This window comes from Monodon monoceros, unplaced genomic scaffold (assembly GCF_005190385.1).
Source record: "Monodon monoceros isolate NGI ecotype Baffin Bay Population unplaced genomic scaffold, NGI_Narwhal_1 Super_Scaffold_20, whole genome shotgun sequence".
NCBI classification, from domain to species: Eukaryota; Metazoa; Chordata; class Mammalia; order Artiodactyla; family Monodontidae; genus Monodon; species Monodon monoceros.
In genome coordinates this window covers 18,884,874-18,897,181 of record NW_021703777.1, presented here as the reverse complement: position 1 = coordinate 18,897,181, position 12,308 = coordinate 18,884,874, and the positions used below count along the sequence as shown (strand labels likewise).

Genomic DNA, 12,308 nt, shown 5'->3' with positions numbered 1-12,308 from the left:
TAATAATAGCTAACATTTATTGAGCAGTAATTTTTTTGCCAGTTGTTCGGTGTATATCATCTCACTTAATCTTCACATTCACACCATGAGGTAGTTATCATTGCCCCCATTTTCACTAAACAATCTGGTTTGCAGAGAGTTTTTTAAGCACGAAGATAGTCATTGGCTCATAATCCACGTGTGTCTCGTTCTTTAAAAAGGCATCAATCATCCCATTCTGCTATACCAGAGGTGAGAATGCCTGACATGAGGACTGGTCACAAATCCAATTAGAATGAGTTATAAGAGAAGAGTGAAAGCTAAGGGTGGAAATGTAGGCTGGGCTCAGCCTCTCAAGAAGAGTTTTTATCTGCAATGGTAGCCCTCCATCTCCTCAGATAGACTATCCATTCTCCCTCAATCCTGCTTAGTTCAACAGATGTTTCCTGAGCGCTCACCATGTACCAGGCACTTTGTCAGGACCTACATAGAAAAGTTTACAGTGTGATGGGGGTGAAGGACACAGCCGCAGACATGGGTTAAGGGTGAGGCTTTGTGAGTAGCAATGATAGGCAGTGGTCTGTGTAGGAGATTCTGAGGGAGAGTCAGGTATTGGTGGTAGGGGTGAAAGGGGGGAATCGACTGAGAAAGATTTAGGAGGCCTTAGGTAATTGGATATTTGGTGAGGAAGAAAATATATTCAAGATGAAATTGAGGGGTTTCTTTTAGCTTGGGGTGCCTAAATATACGGTGTTACCCCCAAAACAATAGAAAACATAGGCTGAGAAGCATGTTTGGGGTTGGAGTGTATTTCTGCACAATGTCATATATATGGAGAGACACACCCAGGTGGAGAAGTGCAGCAAGCAGTTCTGAAGTGAGATTGGGTCTGGATGTACATCTTGGGAGTTATCAGTCTATGTCATAACAGTTCAACACAAGCCCTCCAAAGCTCTGACCTAATCACACAACCTCTTTGCCTAGTGGAAGGGAGGTACAAGGAAGTTACAGAGATTCAGGGAGTGGTTTGAACCCTGCTTATTTCAGGCAAAGCCAAATTCCATATTTAAATAAATAATTCTTGCTATTGGTATTTACATTTTTGGTTATAAAATTCCCAGATCAACAATCATACACTTAAGTTTAAGGTTCTCTTGATGGTAACAAATTGAAAAGATGATCCTGGATATTTTCTAATTTAGGACCAACTGCTTTTTAAAACACTAAACCAGCACTACTTAAGTATTAATAATAGAAAAAATAAAGCAATTTTTTTTTGGTCACGCCATGTGGCTTGTGGGATTTTAGTTCCCCGACCAGGGATTGAACCTGGGCCCTGGACAGTGACAGCGTGGAGTCCTAACCACTGGACCACCAGGGAATTCCCTAAAGCAAATTTAACATTAGTTTTGTGCCTGGCATTATGCTATACACTTTCCTACAATTTTTTTTTAATCTTCTCCCTAAAACTTTCAAGGGGGATACTGTTGTCACCACTTTACAAATAGGGAAACTGAGGTCTAGGGAAATTATTTAACTTTCTAAAAGTCACAATGTGTGGACAAGATGCTTAAAAATAATCCTGGTAAAACAATTTATTTTCTAGACATCTTCCTAGTTTTTCTAAATGGGCTTTAATGTTTATGTCTCATAGAATACAATTTACCATGTAACTTATTAATACCTCTTTGCCTTAACTGAAATGTTACTCTCCCACCAATTCTGTTTTCCAACCCTCCTCTCCTCCCTTGTTCTTTATGTATGCATTGATGCCATTTAGAGTGGATTCAAAATTCCTTGACTTTCTTAAACACAGGATAGTTCAACTCTGCTTCACTTCAAGTTTTCATTCCTTCAGTCACAGAGAATTTCTGCTGGAGGCCTGACAAAGACAGCATAACTCCCTAGGTGAGTTATCAAGTTCTCCACGCTGTGCCACTGACACCTCTGATCCTATGGCCCACCTCTCTAAATACAGCCTTGTCTACTTGATTACTTTCCCTGTCCATTGTCATTTCACCACACAGATGTATAAAAAGTAATCTCAGCTGTATCAGTCCAACAGCTCACTTCTTCTGTTTCTAAACGATACCTGCTTCTAAGTCCTACTGGAGAGGATTACAGAATCCTGCAGGTTGGTTCCCTTATAAATTCATAGTTTCCAGTATAAAGTAGTACTTGAGGCTCCTCAGAAAAACCTGCTGTGTGCCCTCATTTACCTCTTTCGGTCCCTCAACATCTGTTTTCCATTGACTCTTCAAATCTTCTATCATTTCACTTTCAATTTTAGTCCCAACACCTAGTCTCAATGTAGTCTCAATACCTACTTCACAGAGAAAACAGTGATGTCATACAATACCTACTTTCTCCTCGTCTGTCCTTCCTACAACCTGCCTACCTCATCACCCATCCTTTAGCCCACTTTCCTCACGTGTTATCAGATGTGGTTCTCTCCTGTGGATAGCTCATCCCTGGGTTGGGCATGGGACAGCATCTCCATCTCCACAACACACATCTCTAGATTTCTCTGTATCTCTCACATTCCTTCAAAATCACACTTTTAGAAAAAGTGGTGATTTGGGTTTTTTGAAATTTAGAAAGTTATCTTGATTTCTACTTTCTGACTCTTCAAACCATTGTAATGTAGCTTCTGCTCTCACCGTATCAAACTAAAGTGTCTTCATGATAAATTCTTATTTTTCAATATAGTTGGATTTCGTGTGGCTTACTCCATCAGCTTCAGTTATATTATGATTACCTCTCCTCCCCCCAATTGTTAAATTCAATGCTATTACTAGTGAAAACCCTCGAAGTCAGGGGCAAGATTATAAAACCCAGGCAGGAAAAGCATTTTCCAGAATTCAGCCGAGTCTGTTTTAGAGAACCAGGTGGCTTTATTTTTCTTTTCAGGCTAGTCCTGCACTATTCTCCTTGACCTATGGCATCATAGGAGCAACATGAAGCGTTTGGTATAGAATAAATGTTTTCTTTGGATAGCTGCATAGAAATTAAGGCCTGTGTGATCAACCATGATAGCTCTGAATAATTTTAAATGATTTGGGAGGCTTCCAGACAGAATTTGTCAATTAGCATGTCTTCTAGGGTCAGAATACTTTTTCCAATTGTATCATCCTATAGTATGCATAGAGAGTCAGTGATCCCTCCTAGAAGTTTTCCTAAACAGCCTGTGTCGGCCTCTTTGGGAAGGTTTATGAGTATTCTTTTCAGAGAAACATGATCCACTGGAGGCTGGCAACTATAACCATCTAAAAGTCTCTAACAGGTATCCTGAATACTTAGGATAAGTTAGCATGTGACAGGTGAGGGTAAGCTCAATGTCCACATGAGAACTGGTAATCTAGTGGGACACAGACTGTATTGGGAGTAGTGATATCACTTAGCACCAGGAGAAAACCAATTTTGTCCCTCAAGAGGGACAGATTCCTTGACTAGAGCTAAAGAGTTCCCACAAAACAGGTCTCTCAGGCTTCCCCGGTGGCGCAGCGGTTGAGAGTCCGCCTGCCGATGCAGGGGACGCGGGTTTGTGCCCAGGTCCGGGAGGATCCCACATGCTGCAGAGCGGCTGGGCCCGTGAGCCATGGCCGCTGAGCCTGCGCGTCTGGAGCCTGTGCTCCGCTACGGGAGAGGCCACAACAGTGAGAGGCCCGCAACAGGTCTCTCAAGAAAACAAACTGACAATTGGAGCAAGAATGGCCCCAAATTAGAAGCCCCTCCTGATGAGCTAGGTTTTACTGATAGGGTTGTAATAACCTTAGCTGAATCATTCATTGACATGAGGTCAAAGTCTAATTTTTATCATACTGAAGTGTGTGATACACGAAGTAAACATAAGTTACCGAGAGGTTCCTATAAAAACGAATCTACTTCTGAAGTGTCTAAAAGAACAGTTATTAAATGTTGTCAGTAATCAGGGCAATAGCTATAGTCTGAGAAAGATACTCCAGAGAGTTTTGCTTTTTCTTAAGTAGCAGAAGAGGGGGGTCCAAAGTAGCAGGATAAAGATAAAGGGGATCATATTGAGAACCTTTAGTTAATGGAGAATAAGAAAAAAAGAACAATAGGCAAGATTAGTGGTAAAGGGGAAAAATGCTGGAAAATCATATAATTAATCTTGTTTTATCATCTCGAGCAGAAGCTCTTTACTTCTGTAGTCAGCAGATTGTCCTGTCATTCTGGGTAGAAGTTGTCCACTTATATAGTCAGCAGCTTCAGGAGAATTCCTAAACATCGTCAATTTAAGGTCTCCTGATGGAATAGAAGTCCAGTAGTCAGTAGGAATTGCTGTATATTTTTTTTAACTTGGGAAACATGAACCCAAGAATTAACACCTTGGAGTTTTATGCTGTGTCAGTTATGACAGTACCTTATAAAGCTTTTTTTAATTGAAGCTCGAGGGCAGTTTTTTTGTTGTTGTTCGGTTTTTTTTGTTTTTTTTTTGTTTTTTCCTGATGCCTTTTTCTGAAGCCCAGATCTCCAATGCAAAGGTTGCTTGGGTAGGCATTTTGGAAATCCCCATTTTACCTGTTGGTGATAAAACTAGAGGTATCATTTGAGTCTCCTGAAATAATTAGTCATACCAGCTTCTGAAGGAGTACAATCTAGGATAGAAAGTAACTCTCGAAAATATTAGACAGGCCGGTTATTAATTCAAAAGGAGATAACTTATAGATACTACTAGAGAGGATTGATTTATTGTCCTCAAGGCTATTGGCAGTATTTTGGGCCTTAATAGTCTGAGATTCCTGAGAGCTTTGTTATAGTTTTGGAATTCCCTTGCTTCTCTTTATCTTTCTTTAAATTTGGGATGAAAAGGACTGTAGAGATTCTGAGTAATTATAAGTTACAGAATTCTTAAATAACAGTACCTGTGAAATGTGTGTCCCTATTATTGGAGAGAGAAGTTGGAATTCCCCAAGGTGGGAGTATAAAACCACATTATTTTTTTTTCTACCATTACAACATAGCTCTCTATCAAGGTGAAGCTTCAAACTACCCGAAAAATAAATAACACTAATTAGAACTTATTCATAGCCTATTTGGAGATAGGGTCCTGAGGCTTACATTCCTGTCCATATCCTACATCTAAGAACTCACTGAGATTGTGTTATTAGCAGGTAGGACATGCCTTGGAGAACTCCTCACCAGTATTTTAAAAATATTCACAAAGTTGGTTCAGTAACATGGCTAATTTATTTTTGCTATTGAGGTTAATATTACGAAGGATTTTGGCAAATTCCACTTTTATTATGTCAATCTCCTTAGGTTAGCACCAGGTTTACTCCGTAGGTGCCGCGGAGCGGCTGGGCCCGTGAGCCGTGGCCGCTGAGCCTGCGCGTCCGGAGCCTGTGCTCCGCAATGGGAGAGGCCACAACAGTGAGAGGCCCGCGTACCGCTACATATTAAGTTCAGTGGACAAAAGCTTTCATAACAGTTTTGAATAAATTAAAATGTGCTGAATTTTTAGAAAAACCCTAGTTATTCCTATGATCCTTTCTTTTGTAGGGTGAAGGATGAAACCTTTGTGTTACCTAATGGCCATTTTGGGAAACTCAAAGATAGTATAGGCGTAAATGACACCTTAGTAGTTTTACAAAAACATTTTTTATTAATTTTATCTCACTTTTATCAAACATCTCAAAATATTTTACTTAACAGCTGTTGATAATTTTTAATTTTTTAGGGCTTTGCTGGTATATAATTAATAAGGCAAATCAAACTCAGTGAGACGTAGTCAGGGTAGGCCTGGAGGAGAATCAGTATTAGCTCTTGAAGCAGCTGTCTGTGATGTAAAGACTAAACAGGAGAGATGATGGAGAGAGGAGACCCTTCCCTCCACAAGAAAGGGAATCTCAGGGCAAGCTGAGATTAAAGATCTCAGTCTCAGCCCACATTTTCTCAAATGTCCTCAACCCAGATCTCAAGGACCCACTGCTTTCCAGCAGCAGTGTCCATGCTTTTAGAGTGAGAGATTGGACAAGACTGAGCATTTAACTGGAGCTGCAACTCTGCAGTCCTTACCCTCACACTTGTAGATTGCAACCTCTAAAGAGGAAGAAAGCCTTCAAAGCTGTCGTGGAGCCTTCCAATCCTTCCTTTTAATTATATGTTTATGATTCTTAATTTCTGTATATGTTCTCTGAGGCCCAAAGAGAAAAATGGGTGATTCCATAGCCCTTACAATCTTCATTGTTTACAAAGTAGCCAAATTTCTCAGCCAATCGATCTATGTCTTGCCTGTCACTTGTACTGTATCTTAGGCTCACAAGCATGACAAGGTGAGAAAGGGAGATTTTACCACATGCCATGGGTTACCCATGTCCCTTTCATCCCAGCAAGGATGTTATCCCTGACCTCCTTTAAATATCAATCTCCCAATTCCAGACACCCATCTTTAAGGTGGCTTTCTTGGAAACACTTATGGTATAAACTGTTATATCAGTCAGGTTCCCAATAGGAAACAGTTGGCACGCTCGTGTTAGAATAACTCACGGGGTGTTTATTTACTAAAGGATTATTTACAAAAATGTTGCAGGATGTAATGGAACCACAAGGGAGAACGCAGGATCCAAGCAAGGGTTAGTAAGAGGTATTATCATTCCTCAGCCAGAAAGGATGAGGAAGGAACAGTTACCAAAACCTGGAAGGAGTATATTGGGAGAGGAGGCTAACTTGAAAGCAGCTGCAAGAGACACGGACTTCCTGAACTACCTTGAAGGAAGGGAGGAAGGAGAAAAATTACCCTAACCTTATTCTTCTCCTCTCATCTGATCTCCTATCAGTACTCCTGACTGGCCAAACCCAACTGGAAGCTAGAAGACAAAGGAGGACCACCAGTGCTGGACCACCAGTTCATTCAAATCAGACTCCTGGGGATAAAAGCAGAGAAATGAAGACAAGATCTGGAGAGGAAAATAGATGAGGTCTGGCTCACTTGTATTACGGACATTCTGCTACGCTCCTATTTCAGCTCTGCTAGCAACTGGAATCATTGCTATTGGGTATATCAATGTAGTATAGGCTTCCATGAAAGCGCATACTTCTAGATTTCTTGTAAGGGGCCTTTTGGATCTTTGCTTTTGCAGTTCTTCCAATAATTTTCTAAGCTTCAAATACTTTGCATATATTAATTTTCTTTCCCCTAAATATACCGACAGTGGCTTCTGTATCCCCAATCAAACCTGACTGATCCAAGAATACTACCCCCCCTTAAAAGGGGCTCTATAGCCAAGAAGTAAGCGATCAGAGAGAAACAAATCCAACAGTTCTTTCTCCAGTTTCTCTGGTCAGAAAGATGATGAGAGCTGAACAGAGAGAGGGAATTTTTTTCTTTTGTTTCCCTGAAGACCCATGATGTTGAGTGAAAGTTCATGAGAATTCTGAAATAACATATGTAGCCATATTTAAGAATATAGTATTGTAAGACCATACATTTAAATGTGTGTATATAACACGGACTCAGAGAGAGAGAAGAGAGGTTTGTTAAGGCAAAATTCCTATAAAGGGGTCGTACTTTTTAGCTCTTCTTTCTGGGCTCCACAATCTAGACTGCAGCAAGTGTACAGAAACCAACCAGAATGATCTTCCAGACTGGAGTTCTTTTATTAACTCAAGAAAGGTGAAAAGTAACGACTGAAAATAAATGAATACACACTTAAGAATAAGAACCATCTGTAGGTCACTCTGTAGTTAATTTTGTCACAAATCTTGACAACAAAGTAAGGACAAATCTTATATTAATTTTTAGGAAAACTGAAAACCTTTAACCCTGTCTCTAGTTCAGGCCATGTTGTTTTTCTTTCTAAATCTGATGACATTCTTGTTTACCACACATTTCTTTTCTCTTATTGGTTCACACTTCAGTGTTGTTTCCTGATAGAAAGGCTTTTGCTTTCAGGTACTGTACACTTACTTGCTCAAAATTTAACTACACCTTTATTCAACAGTGTGGGACAAAGAGCTGGGGACTAATGACAGCAGCCACAAACTCCTGGGCACTTACATACCTGGCATTTCATTAATCTCTCTACATCAGCAGTCCCCAGACTTTTTGGCACCAGGGACTGGTTTTGTGGAAGACAATTTTTCCACGGACCAGGGGTGAGGGTGGCGGGACGACTTTGGGATGATTCAAGCACATTACATTTACTGTGCTCTTTATGTCTATTATTATTACACTGTAATATATAATGAAATAATTATACAATGCACCATAATGCTGACAGGAGGCAGAGCTCAGGCGGTAATGCGAGCGATGGGGAGCGGCTGTAAATACAGATGAAGCTTCGCTCGCTCACCAGCTGCTCACCTCCTGCTGCACGGCCTGGTTCCTAACAGACAGTGGACCGGTACTGGTCTGTGGCCTGGGAGTTAGGGACCCCTGCTCTACATGCATTACCATACTTAACTCTCACAACAACTGTATAAGTTAGTTTATTATCTTTTTATTTTTCCCAGGTATAGAAGAAGAAATGGAGGCTTCGGGTTCCTGCCTAAATCTACAAATTGGAATGAAAATACATCTCTACTGATCATAAAATCATTGTTCTTAACCCTTCTATTGTCCTCCTCCTTTCAAGCAAATCTGCAGCCTATGCTGGGAAATGCTTTATCTCTTGGTTTCTACCATGGTGTTGTGCTTTTTGTGTCTCTCCACCATGAACTGATAATTCTACTTCCTGTGTCTTTTCTATTATATTATTCTATCTGCACCACAGTAAGGGAAGGGATTATATTCCATCAATTTTGTCAGGAAGAATAATTTACTGATTGGGCAAAAAGTATGTTTTTATATTAGGGGACATTTGGATGCACTGCTACTCCCTATGTAGCACTGTGAAACTTCCCTGGAGACAACTATTTCATGTCCTCTTTTGTGAGCATGATGAGTTGAGTTTTTATCAGCCATTAACACCTTTTCTTACATAATCTAGAGTCACATCCTATTTGCATGGGCCCAGTGAGTTCACAATAAACAATCACAACTATCATGAGCTTAGGGTTTAAATGACTCAAAGGCAATGCTCCCACCTTACCTTATTCATTTCTAGAAACTATTCCCATCCTCAACATTTGTTTTCTAGGAAGAGAACATCTTACATTCATCTTCTGTTTTTCCCTTATTTACCACAAAGAGTTTTTATGAACTAAAATAAATATAGGAATGCATATTTGGAAAAATCCAAATATGAACATATACTTTATTTGAGCAAACAAAAATGTTTTCTATGAATGCTCCTTTGATCCGAAGATCTTTAAGTGTTTATAAAAGACAGCTAACTAAGCTTTTCTATAGTCTTATAAATCTTACTAGCTGCTCTAAAGCACCTTCTTCTTACAAGTTTTAGAAACATTCAAGGAGGCCTTTTAATCCCACTGAAAACCAAAGAAAAATAGGCTGTACTATCACGCCACTTTTCACCAAAGGTGAAAAGTAAATGTCTTCTGAAGCGTACCCCAAATCTGCTTCCTTGATTACCTGAAGCCTTCCAAAGACTAAGAGACAGGGCCTTTCTGTAGAGCCAACAGAAGGTCACGGAGTCCACTCTACCATGTGCCTCTTTTGCCTTTGTTTAACAAGTTTAAAAAGATGTTTTAGATAGAAGAGTTTAATCAAGATCTCCTGTAACTGATTTAAAATCCTCTGTAGGTGTCAGAGAACGATGAAAAGTTCAAATTCAAGTTAAAATCGCTCTGGGCAGACAAAATTTGTTAAGTTCTTGGTTTGGGTTCAATTCATTCAGCCTTGGTAGAGTGAGGTAGAGTGTATCCAGTTTGGGGAAGGCTGTTGACAGAATGCTTTCCTTGGGTCTTTTTCCTTGCCAGTTCCACACGCTGGTGAAGTTGTAGATGTGAATGCCTTACTTGGAGGTGGACTGCTTTCTTAGGCACAAGTAAGGAGAATGAAATAAACACTTTGCTCTTTTGCACTTTTCTCAGGTTTCTTATCTGATTCCATTGAAAGCTCAGATTCCTGTACTACATTTTTAAACACAGTGGCCTGAATTTCACACTTGCTCAACAGCAAGTGCAGAAACTCTAAATAAATTAAGAACAGGACAATAGGACCATACACCCAGGGAACTGCTACACATACACTCATACTCTCTTCCAAAGTAATCTAAAATGAAACTTTCCCCGTAACAAATAAAGTATACTAGTAATGAGTTGAGCAGTTTTATGGCTTATTGGTCATTTTCTTGGTAATATCTCTGATCATTTCAAATACCCACACATAAAATGAGTTTTCAAAATGGGAAATAGCACTGAACATTAGGGTAATTGGTTCAAAAATTGAACCCATTGAATTGAAGCCAGATTTATATAACAAAAAGGGTTATTTCTAACTGGCTTAAACCTCCACATTTAATGAAAAGATGTTCTTGAGGAAATTACCACAATATCAAGAGTTATTAATCAACTATTCAAATATTTGTTCCCAAAAGGTAATTAAAATCCAGTACAAGTCTTAATTCAGATGTGTAACTGACAAATTGAAACTAATCGGAAATATCCAATTTTAAAATTTTAACTGGTATAGTCCAGATAACCTAACAAAGAGAAAAGCTTTGTTAAAAATAGAATATAAATGTCAAGTAATAAAGTATTATTTGAAAGGTGAAACTATGAAAAGCTCAGTATCTATTTGTAATAATTTTTTTGAGAAAATACCATTGAATTAGAGATATAGTGAGTCATATCATGATAATCAGTACTACGGAAAAGCTAAATAAACAATCAAAACTCTCATATTTGATCATATATTGTTGTGTACTTTCACTTGAATATGGACTTAACTTCTGAGAATTCACAATATGGTAAAATAATTCATATACTGGTATCTCAGAGTTCTTGATAATTCAGTACTGAGCTCAAACTTTTATGCCACTTATATAAAGAGAATTTTATTAAGCAAATTAAAATAAGTGAGATTACAGAGGAATGCATAACATCGTAAATGCATTGTCTTTAAGTACTTTATAATTATATTTACCAACAAGTAATTTATCAAGTGCTCAGCATTTTATATGAATTATCTCATTTCATGCTCATAACCTATGAAGAATACCCAATTAATAGTATCCCCATCTCATAGATGAGGAAACTGAAGAGTAAAAAGACTAACTTCCCCCAAGCCATTCAGTCAGTAGATAATGGGGTTGAATTTGAAGAGTGTTAGACTCCAGGCTCCTAGCTTGCACCACACTTCTTCCCAGTGGACTCTTAGAAACAAGCTCTGTTGGTGTGAAAATGTGGGGGGAAGAGGGGGATGGACTAGAAATCAGGATCCTTTGGTTGCTTCCTTCTTTACTCACACACTGTTACAGTCTCAGATGACCTATGGAAGCACGAACGCAACCTGCTCTCAGTGCAAAGAGGTGATCTTTCCTTTCATTCACCTGTTGAATGCTCCCTCTGTGCCAGGCATGGCTCTCAATGTTTGGGATACATCCCTGAACAAAGCAGGTAAAGGTATATATCTAGCAGGGGGAGACAGACAATAAACTATTACAACATAGATAAGTATGTTATATAACAGTTTAGAAGCCACTAACTGTCAGGGGGGAAAACGAGTGGTGAAGGGGATAAGGGAGTGTGTGTGGTAGGGTGGGCTGTATTTTCAACAACGTGATCAGGTTAGAGCTTTTTAAGCTTACATCTGACAAAACGCTTAAAGAAAATAATAGGGTTAGCGTACAGAGATATCTGGAAGAGAGACGTCAGGGCACAGGCACTGCTGTTGGATCTTGCCTGCCAGTTCAAGGAAGCGCAAGGAAGCAAGCACGATGTGGGTGGAGGGATGGACAGGCAGGGAAAGCAGTAGGAGGAAAAGCTGGGGACAGTGAGCTAGCAGGCTTCCTGGGCCTGGCAGGCTGAGGCGTGGATTTTGGTTTCCTCTCTAAGCAAAATGAGGAGAGACTGCAGGATTTTGAGCAAAGGGGTCACCTGATTTTTAAGAGATTGCTGTAGATGCTGGGTTGAAAACAGAAGATAGGGACCAAGTTGCAGAAGTGCAGGGGAGAAGTGATGGTGGCTGCGACAGTGGCCACAGTGCAGTAGTGAGAAGTGGCCAGGCTCTGCATTCACTTTGAAGGCAGATTCAAAGGATTTCATAATCATTCGATGTAGACTGCAAGAGAAGAAAGCCCCAAAGAAAGCAAACGAGCAGCCTTAAAAAGGAAATTCTGGCATATGCTACAACATGGATGAACCATATGCTAAATGAAACAAGCCTGTCACAAAAAGACAAATAGTGTATGGTTCCAATTATCTGAGGCACCTACAGTAGTCCAATTCACAGAAACAGAAAG

General features: G+C 39.6%; 1 non-coding gene across 1 annotated transcript; it reads right to left on the bottom strand.

The window, feature by feature from the left end:
* Window positions 1-1,287: 1,287 nt before the first annotated feature.
* Window positions 1,288-1,360, bottom strand: TRNAD-GUC. The gene has a single exon. It is a non-coding gene; the product is annotated as a tRNA-Asp (tRNA).
* Between the last annotated feature and the right edge of the window lie 10,948 nt (window positions 1,361-12,308).